General features: G+C 42.0%; 1 protein-coding gene and 1 long non-coding RNA gene across 3 annotated transcripts in view; one reads left to right on the top strand and one right to left on the bottom strand.

Moving 5' to 3' along the window:
* The window catches only part of LOC147024852 (uncharacterized), a 54061-nt gene extending 48969 nt beyond the window's left edge, over positions 1-5092 (top strand). Inside the window, exons 2-4 of the long non-coding RNA XR_015059229.1 lie at positions 3754-3869; positions 4065-4125; positions 4616-5092. This is a non-coding gene — a long non-coding RNA (uncharacterized LOC147024852). The remainder of the gene's footprint in view (positions 1-3753; positions 3870-4064; positions 4126-4615) is intronic.
* Positions 1-21806, bottom strand: part of LOC147024851 (phospholipid phosphatase 3-like) — a 139260-nt gene that overhangs the window by 109147 nt on the left and 8307 nt on the right. The window lies entirely within an intron of this gene.

The following is a 21806-nucleotide window of genomic DNA, read 5'->3' as shown; positions in this document are numbered from 1 at the left end:
GAAAGCAGAGATGTTCTAGATTTCGCCCTTCTTGTGGACTCATCAGGACAACATACTGTTGATCGTTTATTCATGACCATATAGGCTCATTCATAAAATTGAATCAAACCCCCCATATATATGATATAGTGGAGTATACCAGTGGTTGCACGATCCTGTATGACCTTAAACAATCGAATGATCATTGCCATGTTTTACTCCCAAGTTAATTTTTCCTACAGCTGTAAACAACAATCTTATTGATGTTTTACGAAGGTCTAAGTCACCCAGTCTTGATTGGGTGACCTAACTCATAAGTAAATGATTCAAAATTGTGTGTTAGTCGTGGAGATGGTAAAGTGTATACTGTATATAAATAAATAAAGGTTATCAAAAGCATATACAGGGTGTTCCAAAAATACCCGGCCAACTTTGGTTGTTAATATTGTTAGAACCACGAATGGTACAACGACACCGCTTGGTTAATGTGATACAGAAACTCATACAGTTTTGTGCACTCCATCAATACACTTCAATGTGAGCTCCATTTGTCGCACTCAGAACATCAAGGCGGTACACGAGTTCTTATCATCTTCGGCTGGGCATGTTTGCATCCACCAGTGCGCATGCAGCTGTGATCTGAGAACGGAGATCCTGCAGGTTTGCCACCTCGGTGTGGTGGACAACATCTTTGACAAAGTCCCACAGAAAAAAATTTGAGGGGGGGGGGTTATGTCTGGTGATCATGGGGGCCAGACGGTTGGCCAATCCAGCTATCTGGAATTTTTTAATTCAGGACGGCTCGAACGACTAAGGCCCAATGAGGGGGAGCGCCATCCTACTGAAAAATTATATCGGGTTGCAAGTCTTCAATCTGTGGGAAGGCGAATCGTTCCAACATGTTCCTGTGAATTGTTGAGGTCACTGTATCCTCTGCAAAGAAAAACGGACCCACCAAGTGGTCATGGAGAAGGCCACACCACACATTGACCTTTGGACCATCATGTATGTGTTCCATGACTACATGGGGGTTTTCAGATCTCCAGATCCTCACATTGTGCCAGCTGACCTACCCCGATACCTGAAAGCAAGCTTCTTCTGTGAACATGACCTTTTTTAGGTGATCGTCATCTTCTATGCAACTGAGCATTTCCAAGGCAACCGCCTTGTCTTTGGATCCATCATTTGGTTTGAGTTCCTGCAGAATCTGCACCTTATAGGCATAAAGCTTCAGACTTTTATACAAAATCCTGTGTACAGTGGTGGTTGGTAGTCCATTCTCTGAATGCACATCAAATTGATTTTTCAGGACTTTGATGAAATGATTCACGCACTCGTTCAACGTCTGCTGAACTTGTGCTTGGTCAACTGGTACTTTTCTGTTTCTGACGACTTCCAGTCTCCTTAAACCTCTTGTACCACAAATAAAGTAAAGTTTATAAATTTCTGTATCATATAAAACAAAACGGTATTGTTGTATCATTTGTGGTACTAAATATATTAACCAGAGTTGGTGTCAAAGCCACCCAATACTCGCCTGTTTATACACTTATCGTTTTTAAAAGACTAGTCTAATAATTAATATTTTTTATAAAGCATTGCAGTGAAGTCTGATCCAAATAATTTTTAAGCAATATATGTATTTGTATATTGTAATCAGAAACAAGAGCGCAAGTGAGCACAATATACGCCCGAACAAGTAGGTATATACAGAATTGTGCTACCACATGGAAAACAGCATCCTGGTTGCCATGGAAACCACTTTAGATGACGAACGTATGTCACGACACACCATCTCCACAGTCTGTACCTATGTACCAAATATGAAACGTGAAAGTTGAAAACTTTGGGAGTGAGAGTGCGGACAGGAACGGACGGACGGACGGATGGGCAGACAGACAGACGGAAGGACAGACGGACGACCGGTATCACATAATACGCCCTGATATATATATATCGGGTGTATAAAAAAAGTGTGATCGATAAAAACATTAGAAAGGAAAAAATAGCTTGCACCAAAAACTTTAACATTTTCACGCTCACGCTGACGCTCACGCTCACGCTCACGCCGGGGGTATCGCTATAGCTCTCTGTTCTTCAAACAGGCGAGCTAAAAACGAAAGTTGTCCGGATCTTTTTGGAACACCCTGTACTATCCTGAACTAATTCCATTCGTTAAAAAAATTTAATTCACCAAATTCCAACATGGCTCTGGCCCCTCAATCATTTTACTTGCCTCGTGCCCAGATATTATAGCATACATGTGCGAAATATGAAATAAATCTGTCCAGTTATATTCTAGTGGAGCTTCCAGACAGATTGATGGACAGACGGACTGAGAGCACCCAAAATACAAGCCCCCAGCCTGGCTGACGCCCTGTTGGGGGATATAAATAACCATGGCATTCATTGCATGCACAGATACAGAGACATGAATGAGGCCGGATGATTGAGTGTTACTGTGCTGAAGAAATTTGAAAATATCTGAATAGTACGCACAAGCTTGGCCTGTTCGTGTTCCCCACATCACTCCTTACTCCTGATGTTGGGGAACCCCATGTTCAAATTCCATATCCTAGAAGTGTTTGTCCATTGTCTAGTATAATATCCTTATAATTGACGTGAAAGTGCATTGATGTCTCATAATATCTGTGTGCTCCACGTGATATATGTTCAAGCACTACTTCGAGTCTTCCATCGTAATGCAAAAAAAAAAAAAAACATCTCCCACAACTAAAAGTTTAAAGAGTGCAAGATAAACATGACTATACTGAGCTGTTCTCAGAAACGGAAATTGTCATTGCTTTCTAATTCTGTTGAGTCAAATGGCAAGATTGAGTCTGCTGAAGAAAGGCATCAAGATAATCAGCCTCAAATAAGCATTTTTGCATGGCATAGATGGAACCAGGAAAAAAAAGAGCAAAGTGTGGGTTGATTTTCCTGCCAAGGTGAATCACCATCCTTGCACAGCAGCTGGTGCAGCGAGATACTTCCCACACCCACAATATCAGGGAGCTGGAGGAACTTTTCCTGTGGCCTCGTCTATTGTAATTTACAAGACGTATTGCTGCAACATCATGTGTGTAATAGGTTTTTTTTTTTTTTTAAAGAAATAAAGAAAAAGAAAAAGAAAAAAAGAAGCCAAACATGTACAAAAGCTGTCAAATGTGCCATTATAAGTACAAAACAAACTTAGCGGAACCATGCAATGAAGGTATTAATAATTATAGAGCTCAGTAGAGCGCATACCTCCGCCATGTAATGCCTGATCCACGAGAACATATGGGGCCCAATACATTTTTGCAATATCATGCTATATGCAGTACTATATCGTTTGTGGCCTTATCTCTCAATGGTGAAGATCAGTTAAAAAAAAAAAAAAATTCTCGGATCCAGATCCGGATTTTCATCAAAATCGAATCAATTCTTCCTTGCGGCATGCCCAATCTGTCCACCAAGTTTTGTCCGAATCTGTGCACAACTTTTTGAGATATCCTGTACACAAACAGACAGAAATGGGTGAAAACATAACATCCTCACCTTCAGTGGCGGAGGTAATCATTTGAAGAGGAACACCATATTTGCTTTTGGTGACTATAGTTTGATAAATGTTACTTTCAATTGTATCATTTTTTTATTTATTTAAATCGCCATTTCATCAGCGATCACAGAACAGTGTTGGTTAGACGTCTCATGAGTGTGTTTTCTACACTTAGGTTTATTTCCTGCAAAGTATTTTGACCTGCTATAAACTGTCATCCTGGTGTTTTGCAGCTTGGGTGAATCATCAATGTGTGTGCCCTCCCTCGGAGGGACGTTGAACCGGTGTCCCGTCTGCCAGATGTGTTGGTGGACATTAAAGATCCCATGGTGTCCTTCGAGAAGAGGAGGTGAGCCTGTCATCCTGGCCAGATTTCATTCAAATTATGCTCCAACCAACAAGGGGGCACTGCATCAGCTGTGCTCGCAATGATGCAAACCAGCAGGCACGCACACGCTGCATGCGAAATAATATAATGTAGAATACAGTGAGATTAATTTGTTATTATGTCATAAAAAGTACAGTTTCCTTCTCTACAATGCAGAATCCACAACACCGGCATGAGAGGTTCAAGTCAAAGCAAAGCACCATACAGACCAATACAGGTGATATTGGAGTTCATTTACCTGTGTGTTGCTGAGCATGTTAATTGGCTAATCTGCAAAAGAGATGAGTGTTTTTAGAACAATGTTAAAAAAGGTGGGATGGGAAAGCACCTATGAACCGATTCAACACGCCATTACATCATCTGAGGGTCATCTTGGTCATCGCAGGCAGGTTGGCAGCCTTGTCCATTTGTTTCCTTGCTCTTTTCAAACCCAAGGCTCACGGAGGAGCTTGTTTGTATTACACGAAGGAAAAAGACATGAACAGAAATCAGAGCATTTTCACATTAACTGCAGGGATTCTACAGGAGACTGGAAAAATGAACACAACGCGTTCGATCTGAACCTTCGATCACATGTAACATCTTTAGAGCAAAGTGCAGAAGAAAAAAAAAAACCAGAGGAACGAATGACTCGAGGTGAGTAGTGATGCGGGATTTAGGTAGTTTCACCAGAAAGGGGTTGACGGTGGACCGTGTGTGCCCTGCAGAAACCAGAAGGTGCAAGACCAGAAAGGAGGTGGCAGAAGACAGAGAGACCACCGACCTGTCTGCGATGGCGAAGTGATTGGCACGTAGACTCAGCTTCATCAATGGAGATTCCAATAATTTTTGAAGACCTTGGTTTCTACAGCGTCAAGCTAGCCCAGGAGGGCCTGGCTCCGTTGTACTTATTGTTTCAGGATTTTATTTAACGCTTGTTTATTTATTTATTCTCAGTTCACTGAAGGATTGGTGGCCTCATTGAGGTTTGGCAAAGACTCAATTCTGCTTCAGCCTTGATTGTTTGCAAATCAGCAATAAAGCTGGTACGTAGGATACTGAATACGATCTCACGATCGTGATTGATTTGCTGAACCATCAATAACAAGTGGCCATGGAAGCATTTTGTTGGCTCTATGGCTGAGCGAGGATCTGTGTCCGAGTAAATTTTTATTTGTACTGAATAGATATTTTGGAAATATTGATGAAGGGCAACATGTATTTAGGACACTAAACTCATAGAACTTTAACCATTGTATGTTCATTGATAGATTGGTATCTTTTTTAAAACATTTTCTCGTACTGCGACACCAGCGAGAGGTCCGAAAGGATGGCACAGAGGTAGCTCACGAGGTGTGCAGTACCCCAGATGGACATGTAGCTGAGAGATGGTGGACATTCGAGATCCCACTGTGTGTTATGATTGAAGCGTCGATGAGGAGGCACGAACCAAATTATAAATTCCTGCCCTCATGTGCAGAGCAACTGCATGAGCATCACAGCACACCTCAGCATTGATACAACCAGTGGTAGAATGAGAAATTGAATCTCAGTCGAATATGAATTCACTCACAATGAAGAGAAAGATTTAGATCATCAAGATATGAAGACATGCGCACACACACACACACACACACACACACACACACACACACACACACACACACACACACACACACACACACACACACACACACCGCTGTTTCATTCTCATATCATGCAGCCCCCGTCTCATTTGGCTGCAGTGATGTCCAGGTGAAAGGAACGGAATGTGAAATACTCTGGCCAGGAATTATTTCTCCAGTTACGTTTGGAGTACGGAATCCCATGGAGGCTCGAAGAAGGATTTCAATGATGACCATTGAATTTCACAAAAAGAAACATAGCTCTTGGCTTCAGTTGCAGCACAACGAAAAATATTTCAGTGCAGCTTATCATAAAGTAGATTGCATGCAACTGCTGCATCTCCAGGATGCAAACTGCGAAGAGAGCACATTTAAAATGGAACATGTTAGATACGCAAAGGAAAATAACATAACTTGTGACAGCAAGTACGGACAGAGAGCTCGACATCATTGTTGCGAGCTGCATTCTGCTGACTCAGTTATTAGGCCTGCAGGGACCCGCAACACCGTCGTAGAGACCATGTTGCTCATTGCATCACCGTGGTGCTCGACTGCGCACCGCTCCACACAGCAAGCCATCAACCTGGCCACCCTGTTACACTCACCCTGAGATATAAAACTGCTACCGTGCTGTTACTTGATTTTTAACCTTCACGGTCAATATCTTGTGAGTTAGGAGAGTGCAATGAAGCATACTGTGTCAAAAAAAAACAAAAAAAAACAAAAAAAAACATTGCTAACACACACCATTCTGTCACTGATGCAGGAAAGATCACATCATAGACATTTTTGCTCTTGCACAAGTTCACAAAACTATGGAAAAGAGGTTTGAAGATTCACAAAACAAATGTTTTTTTTTTTTGCCACAGAAAGGAATGTCGTTTACTAAGTTACTGATTATTTTGTTGCGCATTTGTATCAGAGTTCTGATTGCCATTCCGTTCCATTACTTTTGTTCCCAGGTAGCTCGAGCCAGGCTTGCTCAGAATTAGCAGGTGGTCTTCATGATTACTCACTGAACCCAACACCCAAGGAATTCCAGCAGCTTTAAGCCGCACGACTTATCAGGCCCTCTGTGGGTTTCGCCCAAACAATCCAATTCAAATGGCAGCAGCTGTACCGGCACACACGCACACACACACACACACACACACGCACGCACGCACGCACGCACGCACGCACACACGCACACACGCACACACACACGCAACCACAACCTCTGCCATTTCCCGTGCACAATGCTCACGCGTGACATCTCATTGCGTGTGGCCAGGCCACACGCATCATTGTATCTGCATGCCAATGCAAGGGCCTCTGAGATCGGCTGCACCTTCCTGTGATCTATTGGTTGCTCATCCAATAGATGCACTTAACTCCCAATCCATTTTGTGTCTGTGTACCAAAGACCTTGTCACTGAATGAGTAACTCATCTGGAAAATAAACTAGTGTGAAAGATTGAGCCCATAAACATTTCCTTAAAGAAACCAAAAAGAACCATTCGATGAATATTTACAGCATGGACACGCACAATGGTACTCAAACTACAATAAGTCACTTCATGTGGCATTGCATGCTTTATCAGATAAAGACTGAGGCATTCCCTCACATCACAGACACAAGGAGTGTCTGTCTGCTGGAGAGAAGCAACTAAAAATGAAGACAGATATTTATCTGAATGCCCTTTATCCTTGAGTAGACCGATGGAATCATATAAATGGTATCCCCAGCACTGACGTTCGACAGTTTCCAGTAATACTACAGAATTTGACATTCATACAATGAAAAATGGTCATTGACAAAGACAGTTTTAGAAAGTCACTAGCACAGCTGAACAGATATCCACAAAACCAGTCAAACGGTTGGACAGTCATTTATAAAAGTAGAGTATGATCACATGGTCATTCATAAACTTTGTAATACATCAGTGAGTCTGGAGGAAGTCCCCCTTGATCAAGCTCACCACATGCCAGGGGTGTGTTCCATTAGCAAGTGGCTTGCGATTAGTCTTGCTTGCCAAGTAGCTTGCATGATTCAAACCGCTCAAGCAAGCACTCCAACAGAATGGAGTGTTAGGTACTGCTTAACAACATAGCAGTCCACATGTAAAAAATGCTGACGTGGTACTTGAACATTAAGCCTGGTGTTGGCTTAGTGGTTGGGGTGGCTAGCTTCGGATCTTACGGTCCTGAGTTTGAGCCCTGGTGGCTGCTGAATCAACACCAGGTGGGGTTGACAGGCTGTCATCCTTCTGAGGTTGGTGAAATGAGGACCAGTGTACTGGCAGAGGGGCACAGCATCAGTGGCACAGCTGCGCTCCAAGAAATGATAGCTATTTGGCAGCTAAGCTGCCGTACACAAGGAAACAACACGAATGTTTTCAGTTTTACTGGATCCTCTTGTGACAACTTCCCCCAAACTAATTTATTGTGTTAGCAGTGGCTGCAGAGTACAAGGAAGAGGGAAAGAAAGATAAAGAATTGTTGTGGACTTAGAAGGAGGACCCCCTTGACAAGCTTATCTACAGACCATACCACTGTGCATTTTTGGGGAGGGGTTGTCCATGTCTGCAGATCTTGAAGAATGAGGATGAAAAGTAGAAATACACAATTAAAGTGTGACATGCAAGCTTTAATGATACTATGAGTATGTATAAAGCATACGAGCGACATGCTTCTGAACATTTCATTAGTTGCAGTATCATTTTGAATCTGACTACGATGACCATTTTTCCTAACAGAATGAAAAGCACCTCTCTTAAATTGCTTGCTCTGTTTGCCAAGCAGTCAGGTGAGCGGCTTACGAAGCAGTTAAGATGGAACAGCTGGCTTGGGAAACCACAACAAGCTGCTTGCAAACAGAACACACTGCTGGAGCCTGGACTGCAAGTGGTAAAGAATGGCACCCAGCTTAATATTCATTCACCAACTTACACATTTACATGAAATCACAAAGGCAAGTATGGTAGAGCGCATACCTTCACCACGCAATGCCTGATCCAGCAGAACATATCAGGGCCAATACATTTTTGAAATATGCTCGATATCGGTTTCGCCCGATCTCTCAATGTTGAAGAATGACTTAAAAAATTAAAAAAAAAACTATCGGATCCGGATCTGGATCATCACCAAAACTTAATCAAATCTTCCTTGTCACATACCAAAAGTGTCCACCAAGTTTTGTCCGAATCAGTGTACAACCTTTTTAGAGATATCGTACTATAGCCATATAATATCTCTCAATGGTGAAGAATCACTTAAATAAAATATCGGATCCACATTCGGATCTTCACCAAAATCTAATCAGTTCATCTTCGTCACATACCCAACGTGCCCACCAAATTTCATCCGAATCCACCCACAGATTTATTGAGATATTCTGCACACAAACAAACAAACAGACAGGGATGAAAATATAAACCTCCTTCCTCCTTCCACCTTCGGTGATGGAGGTAATAAACAAACAAGAAAAAGATGTCGTGCAGAGCACGATACATGAGATCCACTCCCCCCCCCCCCCCCCGCTCCAAAGGTTGTCATGGATACATCAAATTGCCCGTTTCATTAACATTAAAATTGACAATCTTAATCGAAGCTCAGGTCAATCGGATGAAAATTTATGATTTTTCAGATTGAAATTCATGATTTTAGAAGTTTGACCTTGAGTTGACCTTTGACCTTTTGACATCAAAAACAAATGGCTTTCCTATTCAGTGACCCTACATCCTTTTAGCATTAAAAAAAAGCTTTTATACACATTAGAAGTACTGTACTTTGGCAGTCATTCAGAGTGGAATAAAGAAAAGAGCAAATTACAGCTCGAAAGACATGCACAGAGTCAGTCATGTAGGTTGTGAGTTAAATACAAAGCCCACAGCTTGAGTTTTCCAGCTGCACAATTGCACAAAGTGAAGGTATGACATGTGGACAGAAATGGAAACATGCCAAGCACAACATCTGCGGTTCAGTGACTCTGTGTGCATGATTTGCCCACCAGATTAATTGTAATAAAATGTTTGAAGCTTTTAATTGTTGCAAGAATGGTTCTCAGAAAATATCCAGTTCAGCACAAGTATGACTTCAACGGGACATTTTGTTGCATCCATCAGGGTTTCTCTGCAAGACAGTGACCCCTCTGGAGAAGTGTGAAAAAGCTCCACATTTTAAGTGCCAGTTGGAAGTTTAAGTGCCAGTTGTCTATCATACGATCTATCATGATAAATGCTTTTTTAATAAACAAATTATATATATATATATATATATATATATATATATATATATATATATATATATATATATATATATATATATATATATATATATATATATCAAAATGTGTGAAGCATGACAAAGCACCCTGATCTCCAATGGATGTGAGTCCCACATATGTGCAGATGCTAATGATATATATATATATATATATATATATATATATATATATATATATATATATATATATATATATATATATATATATATATATATATATTTGAAAAAAATTTAACACATGCACTTTCGCCTGAACACTAAAAACAATTACTTTAGAGTAGAACTGAAGACTAATTTTCCAAAAAAAAGGGTGCAAAAACAGACTATCATTTACAAACCAGTAACCTTACTTCCAATCATAAGCAAACCCATGGAATCAATCTCTTTCCTTTTTTGCAACAGCATGATCTCTGACCATCAGATTAGATTCATCCCGGTCATTCAACTCTGGGACACGCTGCTGCCTCTCAAAGATAGTCGCGGAAGCCCAACATCGCAAAATAGACATCAGAACGGTCTCAATGGCCATACGTGGATTCAACATACACTGGCATCTTGCTCTGTTTGCCAAGCTCGCTGCTTGCAGCATACATGGCCATCTTCACACCAGGCTTTCTGATTTCCTCCACTCGTGCGGTCAACATATTGCTGTTAAAAGAATCCTCTCTTCTCCCTCTCCTATTTTCTCAGTGGTAACTGGAGTACTCCCAGGCAGTCTTGTGCCCAGTCTTGCTCTTAATACACATAAACAACCTCTCAATGCTATGGAAAACCCTCTCTTTCTTTTTTATTTTCGGATGATTGAACATTGTACTGTATAGCGCCCCCATCCTACTGGCAGGCAAACGGTAGCTTCACCACTCTCTGCCTATCTTTAATTTATTGGATACTCGTCTGACAAATGGAACATGTCATGCAGTCCTGTCAAATCTCACAGTCTCACCCTATCACTATGGAAATATCATCAAACAAACCCCCTATCTATTTACAGGGTCAGGTCACTGTAAGAGGTTTAGTCACTTGAACTTCTCGACCTCACCATCGGTCACAATCTCACCTGAGGTGACAACACAACAAAGCTGGTCTCCAGAGCTAGCAAGGAATCCTCAATCATTCTAAATTATTTATTGTAAAAATGGACTACTTCAAGTCTACAAGGCCTTTGTTTTCTGCTCAATGGATTACTGTCTCACCCATCAGCTGGTGCCCCCACTTCACATCTGTCTCTCCTGGATTGTGGAGAATTTAAAGCTCTTAACATTATTGGCATTTACCATGATTACAATGAAGCACAAGGGCTGTTGTTCATGGACAACTTGGTGGTGTCTCTTTTGTTCTGTGCCTCTCCAATGGTCAAGCTCCCTCTTACCCTCCCCAGAAACTCCAGGATGCATTTGCTCTTCCACTCTTCCACCTGTCGAAACTCCCAAAATATAGGCTTACTACACACCTAAATTATTTTGTTCCTCTTTTTCCCCATTTGTGGAACTACCTTTCATTGGTAGTCCAATATCCCACTGTTTCCTACCCACAATATTTCCTATCACCATTAACCTCCCAAACTTGACAAAACCCTCTTACTTGCTGGTTTCTGTGTTTCTTCCCTTCCTCTCTGTCCTATTTTCCTGTTCATTCCCACCTCTTCTTGTTGTGTCCAACTGGGTTCCCATTGCCTCACTTTTTGCCCTCTGTCACCTCTTTCTCTGGCCTCGAGTTTAGATGTTGTATTACGTATACAAAGAGTACGTGGTCATGCAAAGACAGAATAAAGTTTGTCAAAGGAATGCTCAAGCACACTGAATCAATCCCATGCCAAAATATGCGCCCATCCAAGGAACACTCCATTGAGAAACACCTTTTGCTTTCAAAAAAAAAAAAAAAACATTGTAACAAAGCTGAACAAATACTTTGGCCCAAAGATCAAAATACATTCTCATATGCACAGGTTATCCTAAGGAGATAACATATCTCATATGTACAGGTTATTTGGCCCTAAGGCCAAAATGCAATGATCTAACAAAGCTTGCTCCCTCTGCTTTCAGGCATCATTAATAAGACAAGATTATAATTCAACTTAAAACGCACAGCTCACAAGGAAACATTAACACCTTTGAACATTACATAACATGTTGGATACTCGGAAACAAACTGCAGCAGTAGTCAAACTTACATTCTCCTAAATATCATTGTGACATCATTATCAATGAAATCAAATTGGATTGATGAATCAAGAGTAAAGATTTAACCTAACAAGAGAAAAGCTCAACTAAACTGAACTTACCAATGCCGAGAGAGACATCTTCTTATATTATCAAATAAAACAATCCACAAGAGGAAGTGTGCAAGCCAGCATTATAAGCTTCAGCCTTTGACACCTGCTTATGCTCCACCAGAGATATAAAGGTGAATATCAAACTTCTTGCAAACTTAAAATCTGGAGGACTCAATGAGAGCAAGGATGATGAAACGACAAAGACAGAATGAAGCAAAAGCATTAAATAGAGGTAAAAGTAGAAAGATACAGTCAGGAAAAAGTGGCAGCAGATGACAAACAAAACTCGTTTTTGGACATGAACGAACTCAAAGGAATCACCGCACAATGTCGAGCTCGGACACGTTCGTGCCACTCACATCAACCTAGCGTGTTCCATCAGGTGCGCCTCTGGCGAACAAACCGTGGTGTGATGAAGAATCAAGCAATACAGCAGGAATGCGACATTGAACGACAGCAAGAAGCCGCAAAGCACAACACACTGAGAAGTCTTGGTTGTGGATGAACATTATCTTCCAGGTAATGAGCAATTAAGCCGAAAGCACTAAGACAGTCTTCCGTGCGAGTGTATTCATTGGGAAAATTGAAAGCAGAAATGTTTGCTCAGTCTGGCTTCGCTTTGCAAGTTCGGAGAGCAAAAGGAGATTTCTCGAGTTGGCACAGAGGCTCGGATAGGGTTGCTCACGAGGACTGGAAGAGGATTCGAAGAGAAGCAAATGACAATGCTGAACATTTTAGAGACATTGCCAGGGAGCAGGGGGGCCTGAGGGGGTCTGGGGGTACGTGTAGGAGGAGCGGTGCTTTGAAATGCCAAAAGTACGAGTGTTGCGGCAAAATTTATATCAAAAAAAAAAAAACACTTTACAGGGCGATGGATATTTATGTTTTTCCCCCAACATATTTTGCTAATAATTTGGTAACATTTGGTAACAATTTCTATCCCTCTGTTTTTCCTATCACAGATCACTGCTTTCCAACTGCAACCTTACTCCTTCCCCCTCTTCCATCGTGCCAACCATGCAACAGAGTTAGCGAAGACAGCTGTTAACAACCCCATGCAGGCGAACGCCGCAGTCAATGCTAAATCAACAAAAATGTGTCATTACCTCTCCTCAAGCACTATTTATTTGAACAGACCCATGTGTGGTGCTAATAAGACAAGGCTTGTGATCTCCCAGTCTTCGGACGTGAATGAGTCGCCTTCGGAGGAACATTTGGCACCTCAAAATCCACCTCGAGGGATCATTTAAAACTACTAACTTGGCAAAATTAAAGCTTAACCTGGACTACAACCGGAAATTGCTGATATACATCACTCAATTAAAACAAATCCAGGGCCTTTCCTTTCTAATGCAATACATTGCTGCTGGTTCCATCATTGCTGGGGGCATGGCTGTGCCCCGGATGCATTGCCCGATGTATAGGTCAGAGCAAGAATATGAAATTTCACCATGGTGCTGCCCTTAGCCCATCTACTCTTTATGAAGGACACCGAGGGATCTTTAACTTCCACCAACTAATTTTGGCACATGGGACTCCCAGTTTAACATCCATCGGAGAGACGTTGATGAATCGCCCTGACGAGAAAACAGCTGATCCAAGATTTGAATACAGGCTGAACATTTCAGAGGTGAGTGTGCGACGTGCATACATTGAAGCTATCCTACCAGCACAATGTAACCATAAAAAAAAATTCAACGTTAATCGTTACCTCAAACAGCCCCCCCCCCACTCCCCCCACCCCGAAACCCAAAAGAGAATGTAATGTTTTTTTGTCTGTCTTTAATTGTTCCTTTGCAGAAGCAGTACGAGATATCCATAGAGAATAGGACAATGAACCACCACTCAAAAGGAACAGTTTACAATAACAATGTCTTTATCATCATCCTCACCCAACAAAGCTTGGGTTAGGGTTAGGGTTAGTCTGGCATCCTGTCTTGCTCTCCAAACTGTTTGCCTATGGCATCCAAGGCCAACTCCACACATGGCTTACTGACTTCCTCTACTCTTACAGCCAACGTGTGGCACTCAACTGAATCCTTTCATCTCCTCTCCCTGTCAAGGCCGGAGTGACCCAAAGCAGTGTTCTGGGCCCAGACCTATTCTTGATCTTCATAAATGATCTCCCTGACTCTCTGGAAAATCCTCTTTATCTATTTGCTGATGACTCCACCCTCTGCCGTGACATCGCTCATTGTTCAGACAGGCAAACTGCAGCCTTTTCCCTCTCTTCAGACCTTGAAAAAAATCACAAGCTGGTAAAACTCTTGGAATGTGTCTTTCAATCCTGACAAATCTCACACACTCACTTTCCCTCTCCGAAAGGATCATCTGACAAACCCTCACCGCCCTCCCCCCTGCCCCCCATCTACTTTCTTAACAATCCTTTTGAGGAGGTTCAATTATTCAAACTCCTGGGTCTCACTATGAGCAACAATCTTTCTTGGGCAAACCACATTTCAACGTTGGCCTTCAAAGGGAGCAGCTAACTGGGCATCCTGCATCATACAAGGTCCTTCCTTGGCATACCTGAACTCCTATACAACTACAAGACCTTCATTCGCAGCTTGATGGAGTACTGCTCTCCCCCATGGGCTGGCTCCCCTGCTTCACATCTTGCTTAGCTTGACGCTGTGAAAACCAAGGCCTTCAAGATCATTGGAATCTCCCACGCTTAAGCTCAGTCTATGGGCTCACCACTTTGCCATTTCAGACAGGTAGTGGTCTCTCTGTCTTCTACCACCTCCTTTCTAGTCTTGCGCCCTCTGCTTTTTCTGTGCTTTGTCCAACCATAGGTGTCTGCAGGGCTCACACGGTCCACCATGAACCCCTTTCTGGTGAAACTACCGAAATCCTGGATCACTGCTCACCTCCACTCATTTGTTCCTCTTTTTTTTCCCACCTGTGAAATCAACTTCCACATCCTCGTCAATCTCATTCTTCCCTCCTGGTCTTCAAGACAGCTGTTCACCACCATCTCAGATCATCCCCAATCCAAAACCATGATATTTTCTACCCTCATTCAACCCACCCAGATCCCTCCTAATTTTCAAGTTTTTCATCCTTGGAGTTTCTTCCTCCATGCATGTTTTGCATCCTGTTTTTGTCTGTTGCATCCTGATCCATTCAGTGTGCTGGCTCTTCCACGAGCCTCGACTATGGATACAAAAATCAGTTTTGGAAAAAAAAAACTTCAACAAAATAAATAATATAATAATAATAATCATCATCATCATCATCATCATCATCATCATCATCATCATCATCATCATGCTATATATAATTTGAGAAGTGTATGTTTGTGTGTTTGTACGAGCAGGAGGAAGTCAAAACTATTTTAGATTGCCTTGCCATCAAGATGGCTCAGTTCGACATTGAAGAATATCATAAAACAAAGGTGTCTTTCATAGACCAAAAGAGTTGTGCTGAAGACAATATACCACCAGAACTTCTAAAACAGTGTGACGTCGACACTATCTTCTCGACTTTTGTAATGCAGCACCAATGGAAGAACATAGGCCTAAACAATGGTCGATCTTAAATATAGTTCCCATTCCAAAATCAAGAGATCTGTCTTGGCAGAAACTATCATGGTATGTCAATAGTTGCAGAGACATGAAATTGAATGATTTTGAACCTAATCCGGCTCTTCATCAACACCTGAGGCCAAACCAAAATGGATTTTGGATCTACAGGACAACAGTTGGAGACATTATTATACGATGAAGGTTAAGAGAAGGAATTCGTGCTCGCAACCTTCCTGCAATAAAATAATGACATCCATTGACTTTGAAAAGCCTTCAACTCCATCCATCGTGGCAAGAATATGAAGGTCATATCATCATATGGAATCCCTGGTCAACTTGTGAAGGCGATTTCGAATATATATATTGGGATACATATGCCAAGATACTTTCACCCGATGGAGAAATGCCGCCTTTCAAAATTCTAGCCAGGGTATGACAAGGAGACACCCATGCCCCTTGCATGTTTGTCATAGTGCTTGGTTCCACACTCAGAAACGCTATCAAAGGCAAGAAGGAGGAATTGGCATCCCAACGAGAATGAAGAAAATGTTGAAGAGTCAAGCTGAAGGTTCTTACTGATATCGACTTTGCCAATGACCTAGCCTCTTTCTTAGAAGAAATTGAGCAAACACAAGAACTTCTCAAGAGAGTCAAAGCAAGCATCGGTAAAGGCCCTGTCACACCTTGACGATTTACCCAGCGTATGGCAACGTATCAAAATGTATCTAAAACGCTGGCGTACACTGAACTATTGTTGTTTTTTTTCAGTTTTGGGCGTATAATAACGAGTTGGACGTATGCATAACGTATGCAGAACGTTTCGATAACTTATAGATAACTTATACCAACGAATGCTTAACGTGTTGTCGGCGTTCACAACTTATGCCCAACGATCGTCTAACGTATGCATAGCGCGCGGCAGCGTATCGCCGACGATCACGTGGTGTAGCCTAATAAAAGGCTGCCGCTCGACGATTTTAATCATAACCAAGCTAGACATCGAAGTGTCAACATCACCGTCATGCCGAAGAAAACTTCGAAGAATGCTGCAAAGAAGTCTCCTGGCCGTGGCTGTGGACGCGGACACAAGGAGGGTCCATCATCACCCACACCCTCCCCATCACGCTCACCGACTACTACTGACATGGACCTACTACTACTACTACTATTACTACTGCCACGCTCACCTACTACTACTACTGATACTACTGACATGGACATCTACTCAACATGGAGTCTGGAACACTGACGGGTTCCTCCTGTGAACCCCATTTTTATATAACAATTCCCCTAAACGCTGCCAATACACCATTATACGGTAGCTGTAAGTTAGAAACATGTTCAGTAAGTTCTGTGGTCGTCCGGAAGACGTGAAATACGTCTACATACGTCAATATGCATTGGAGATACGTTACACATAGGTAAAAAGCACGTTACTCATAGGTTAGAAATAAGTTTTGGTAGGCTAGACATTACCTCGACATATTTTGACTTATGAGTAACTTACAAGTAACGTGTGTCGACGTGTGTCAACGATCGCATAACGTGCCTACAACTTATGGCCAGCGTATGCGGAATGTGCGAGTCATACGCCGAGCACGTCGACAAATTTTGAGCATGCCCAAAATTTGTCGACGAGCTCGGCGTACTACGACGTATGCCAGCGTGCTTCAGCGTGCTCTTAACATATGCAAAACTTACCCATAACGTATTCGATGTGTGACAGCGTATTTGCCAAATTTTTCATACGTCAGCATACGCTGGCACACGTCAAGGTGTGGCAGGGCCTTAAGATAGGGCAAACAATTAATGTTAATAAAACTAAAGTGATGGCATTCCATCAGTCAAGAGAGGTCTCGGTCAAATCAAAAGATGGAATAAAACTTGAGTCAGTCAATGTCTTCAAGCATCTTGGTTCCAAGGTTAACACAACTGCTCAGTACAAAAGATAAAATCAAGGAAAGCTGCCGCATGGAGAGCCTGCAACAAACTTTCAATAATATGGAAGTCGACACTCTCGGAATATCAAGGAATGACTTCCTGGCAACTGTGGGGCCGGTCCTGCCTGATGGAAGTGATGCATGGACCCTCACTGCAATACATGAGAAGGGACTTGATGGATGCGCTACTTGACTTCTTTGATCAGTTTTCTTTGTCCATTGGTCTGAACATAGGACAAATGAAGAGCTCTGTGGTTCTCTTCCAAGGTTGCCAATTAAAATTAGAAGAAGATATTCAGGATTGCTGGACATGACTACTGACACAAAAACGAACCTGTTTCCAATTATATATTCTGGATACCTAAACATGGAAGGCCGAAGAAGGATACAGGCCCGGCCGAGGAAGGATACAGGTAGGATACAGGTCAGGGGGACTGCATTTTGAAGAAGATATGGGCCTTGAGTCAGAGGAATTGCATTTTGAAGATACAGGCCCAGAGCCGGAGGAACTGCATTTTGAAGAAGATATGGGCCTGGAGTCAGAGGAATTGCATTTTGAAGATACAGGCCCAGAGTCAGAGGAACTGTATTTTGAAGAAGATATGGGCCTGGAGTCAGAGGAATTGCATTTTGAAGAAGGTACGGGCCTTGAGTCAGAGGAACTGCATTTTGAAGATACAGGCCCAGAGTCAGAGGAACTGCATTTTGAAGATACAGGTCCAGAGTCAGAGGAACTGTAGTTTGAAGAAGGTATGGGCCTGGAGTCAGAGGAACTGTATTTTGAAGATACAGGCCCAGAGTCAGAGGAACTGCATTTTGAAGATACAGGCCCAGAGTCAGAGGAACTGTAGTTTGAAGAAGGTATGGGCCTGGAGTCAGAGGAACTGTATTTTGAAGAAGGTACGGGCCTGGAGTCAGAGGAACTGCATTTTAAAGACGATACGGGCCTGGAGTCAGAGGAACTCCATTTTGAAGAATACATGGGTGTAGAGTCAGAGGAACTGCATTTTGAAGAAGGTACGGGCCTGAAGTCAGAGGAACTGCATTTTAAAGACGATACGGGCCTGGAGTCAGAGAAACTCCATTTTGAAGAATATATGGGCGTGGAGTCAGAGGAATTGCATTTTGAAGATACAGGCCCAGAGTCAGAGGAACTGTATTTTGAAGAAGATATGGGCCTTGAGTCAGAGGAACTGCATTTTGAAGAAGATACAGGCCTGGAGTCAGAGGAACTCCATTTTGAAGAATACATGGGCGTAGAGTCAGAGGAACTGTATTTTGAAGAAGATACAGGCCTGGAGTCAGAGGAACTCCATTTTGAAGAATACATGGGCGTAGAGTCAGAGGAACTGCATTTTGAAGAAGGTACGGGCCTGGAGTCAGAGGAATTGCATTTTGAAGAAGATACGGGCCTGGAGTCAGAGGAATTGCATTTTGAAGAAGATACGGGCCTTGAGTCAGAGGAACTGCATTTTGAAGATACAGGCCCAGAGTCAGAGGAAATGTATTTTGAAGAAGATACGGGCCTGGAGTCAGAGGAACTGCATTTTGAAGAAGATACAGGCCTGGAGTCAGAGGAACTCCATTTTGAAGAATACATGGGCGTAGAGTCAGAGGAACTGCATTTTGAAGAAGGTACGGGCCTGGAGTCAGAGGAATTGCATTTTGAAGAAGATACGGGCCTGGAGTCAGAGGAATTGCATTTTGAAGAAGATACGGGCCTTGAGTCAGAGGAACTGCATTTTGAAGATACAGGCCCAGAGTCAGAGGAAATGTATTTTGAAGAAGATACGGGCCTGGAGTCAGAGGAACTGCAATTTGAAGAAGGTACGGGCCTAGAGTCGGAGGAACTGCATTTTGAAGAAGATATAGGATTGGAGTCAGAGGAATTGCATTTTGAAGAAGATACAGGCCTGGAGTCAGAGGAACTCCATTTTGAAGAATATATGGGCGTGGAGTCAGAGGAATTGCATTTTGAAGATACAGGCCCAGAGTCAGAGGAACTGCATTTTGAAGAAGGTACGGGCCGAGAGTCGGAGGAACTGCATTTTGAAGAAGATATGGGCCTGGAGTCGGAGGAACTGCATTTTGAAGAAGATATGGGCCTGGAGTCAGAGGAACTGCATTTTGAAGAAGATACAGGCCTGGAGTCAGAGGAACTCCATTTTGAAGAAGATGCACGACTGGAATCAGAAGAACTCCATTTTGAAGAATATATGGGCGTGGAGTCAGAGGAACTGCATTTTAAAGAAGATATGGGCGTGGAGTCAAAGGAACTGCATTTTGAAGAAGGTACGGGCCTGGAGTCAGAGGAACTCCATTTTGAAGAAGTTGCAGGCCTGGAGTCAGAGGAACTGCACATAGCAATGCTTGATCGAGAGGACTAGAAACTGAGGATCAATGTCATCTGAGTTAGGCTGAAGACCCGACTTAAGAAGAAATGTGTTTGTTTGCTTGTTTAACTTCTATGCATTCCTAAACTGCTGGACCAAATGAGTTGAAAACTGCTGGTAGTACTCGGGAAGGATTTAGGAGGTAATAGAAAATTCATAGTCCCTGGGTTCAGGGTGGGGAAAGGACCCTAACTCTCTTTATATAAGTATGTATTATTGTAAGGCAACACCAGGTGTAAGCCGGTTTAACAAATCATAATAAAATATGCGATTATAAATATTTTTTTTAAGTGAGGGAATTAACCTGTCTGTAAGGATGGGTTCTTTCTAGTAATAATAATACATGGCCAAAGTTGGCACAACTACACTTACCTGTAATGTGAAAATATACTGTTACAAATGCAAGGCTTCACTCCTAACTCGATTATAGATAAATTATATAATGTAAAGCCATTTGTGCAGTTCTGTTTCAGACTTGATACTTTCATCAATGAAGTAAAATGGTTCATATAAAGCTAATTTACGAGCCCTGTCACTTTAATGTGAAGCCAAAGTCAATTTCAGAAAACTGAGACTTGTAAGATGTGATCATCATTCAACTTATAATTTTCCACTCAAATTGAAACTAGGGCATGCAATAAGGGTGTCCCGTCTGTTAGCATCAGTTAGTGGACATGAAATATCCCACTGTTTATTTGGCGAAGAGTCGGTGAGTTAACGCTGCGCTCTGAACAACTTACAAATTACTGCCACCTTCAGTCGAACGTTATGCCTGGCCAGCCACTTCGTAAAAGACTTTGCCTCAAAACGTTCCCTTGCCCACCACACAAGGAGATGGGCTTGATTGTTGCAGTTAAAGAAATAGTCGTAGTGGTGGCAATATATGATATCCATTATAGTAAGCTTACAAACTTAGACTTTTGTTTTGGTTCGAAGCTGAGTAAAGGTAGGACCAGAATGGGTAGCAGAACACAAAAAACTTTAGTGGCAAAGAAAGGCACAAAGGTATAAATAAATGTAGAAACAAGAAGAAATGAGAGTGCAAGTATCGGCAGAAAAAAGGCAAACATGAAATGAGAATGTAAATGAGAAGGAAGGTCAAAAGAGATGCGTGCATTATCCAGTGCTTGCATATCATTAGCAATTATGAATGTATTACCACTAGCAAATATGAATGTTGTGTTGAGGAAGATGATACTTGCAGCAGCATGAATGGAACGATGGGAAAGCCTATTAAAATGGAATGCAACATTAAAATGGGATGTAAAATCCAATGTGACTCAAATCTGATTGAAAACGAGAACAATTCATTATTACCGCACCAATGGTTCGTGCAGTGAGACGTCAAACGGTATAAAGTTTTTGACTCTGACGTTTAATTACACAGCTGCGTGAAATGTTCACGAGAAATTAAATTATATTTGATGGTATTATTCAGGAAAAGTAATAAAGTTCTTCAAATGAATTATTATTGGTGAAATATGAGTGATGTAAGTGAAAGCAATGAGACAATTTCATGCGTTGGCGAACAAATATCCAAAAGTCATCAAGTACTCTCTGCATACCTGGAATGACCATTTGTAGACTATTTGTAGATGACAAGCAAATTGACAATCAAATTGAACGCGAAGTCACAGTTACAAGCGACAACTCCCCAACCCTCTCCAACCCTAACCACTCTTGGCTGAGCATAGCCCCTCACCCTCACTCATTATAAATAGAAATATCACCCCCACACCCCTCAGGACAACTATATCTGTTTCACCATTGAGTCAGATATGTATAAGTGCAACATCGAGATCCTTTTAAAATAGAGTACCATAAATCCTCCGATCTGCAGTCGAGCCTTATGGAACGCTCAACGTGGCTGCAAAAGACAGGTGTCCACATTTCTTG

Source organism: Eptatretus burgeri, chromosome 6, assembly GCF_056783735.1.
Source record: "Eptatretus burgeri isolate ZD-2024b chromosome 6, Ebu_testis_v1, whole genome shotgun sequence".
In the NCBI taxonomy this organism is placed as follows: domain Eukaryota; kingdom Metazoa; phylum Chordata; class Myxini; order Myxiniformes; family Myxinidae; genus Eptatretus; species Eptatretus burgeri.
Note: the sequence above shows the minus strand (reverse complement) of the source record. Positions and strands in the feature narration are given on the sequence as shown.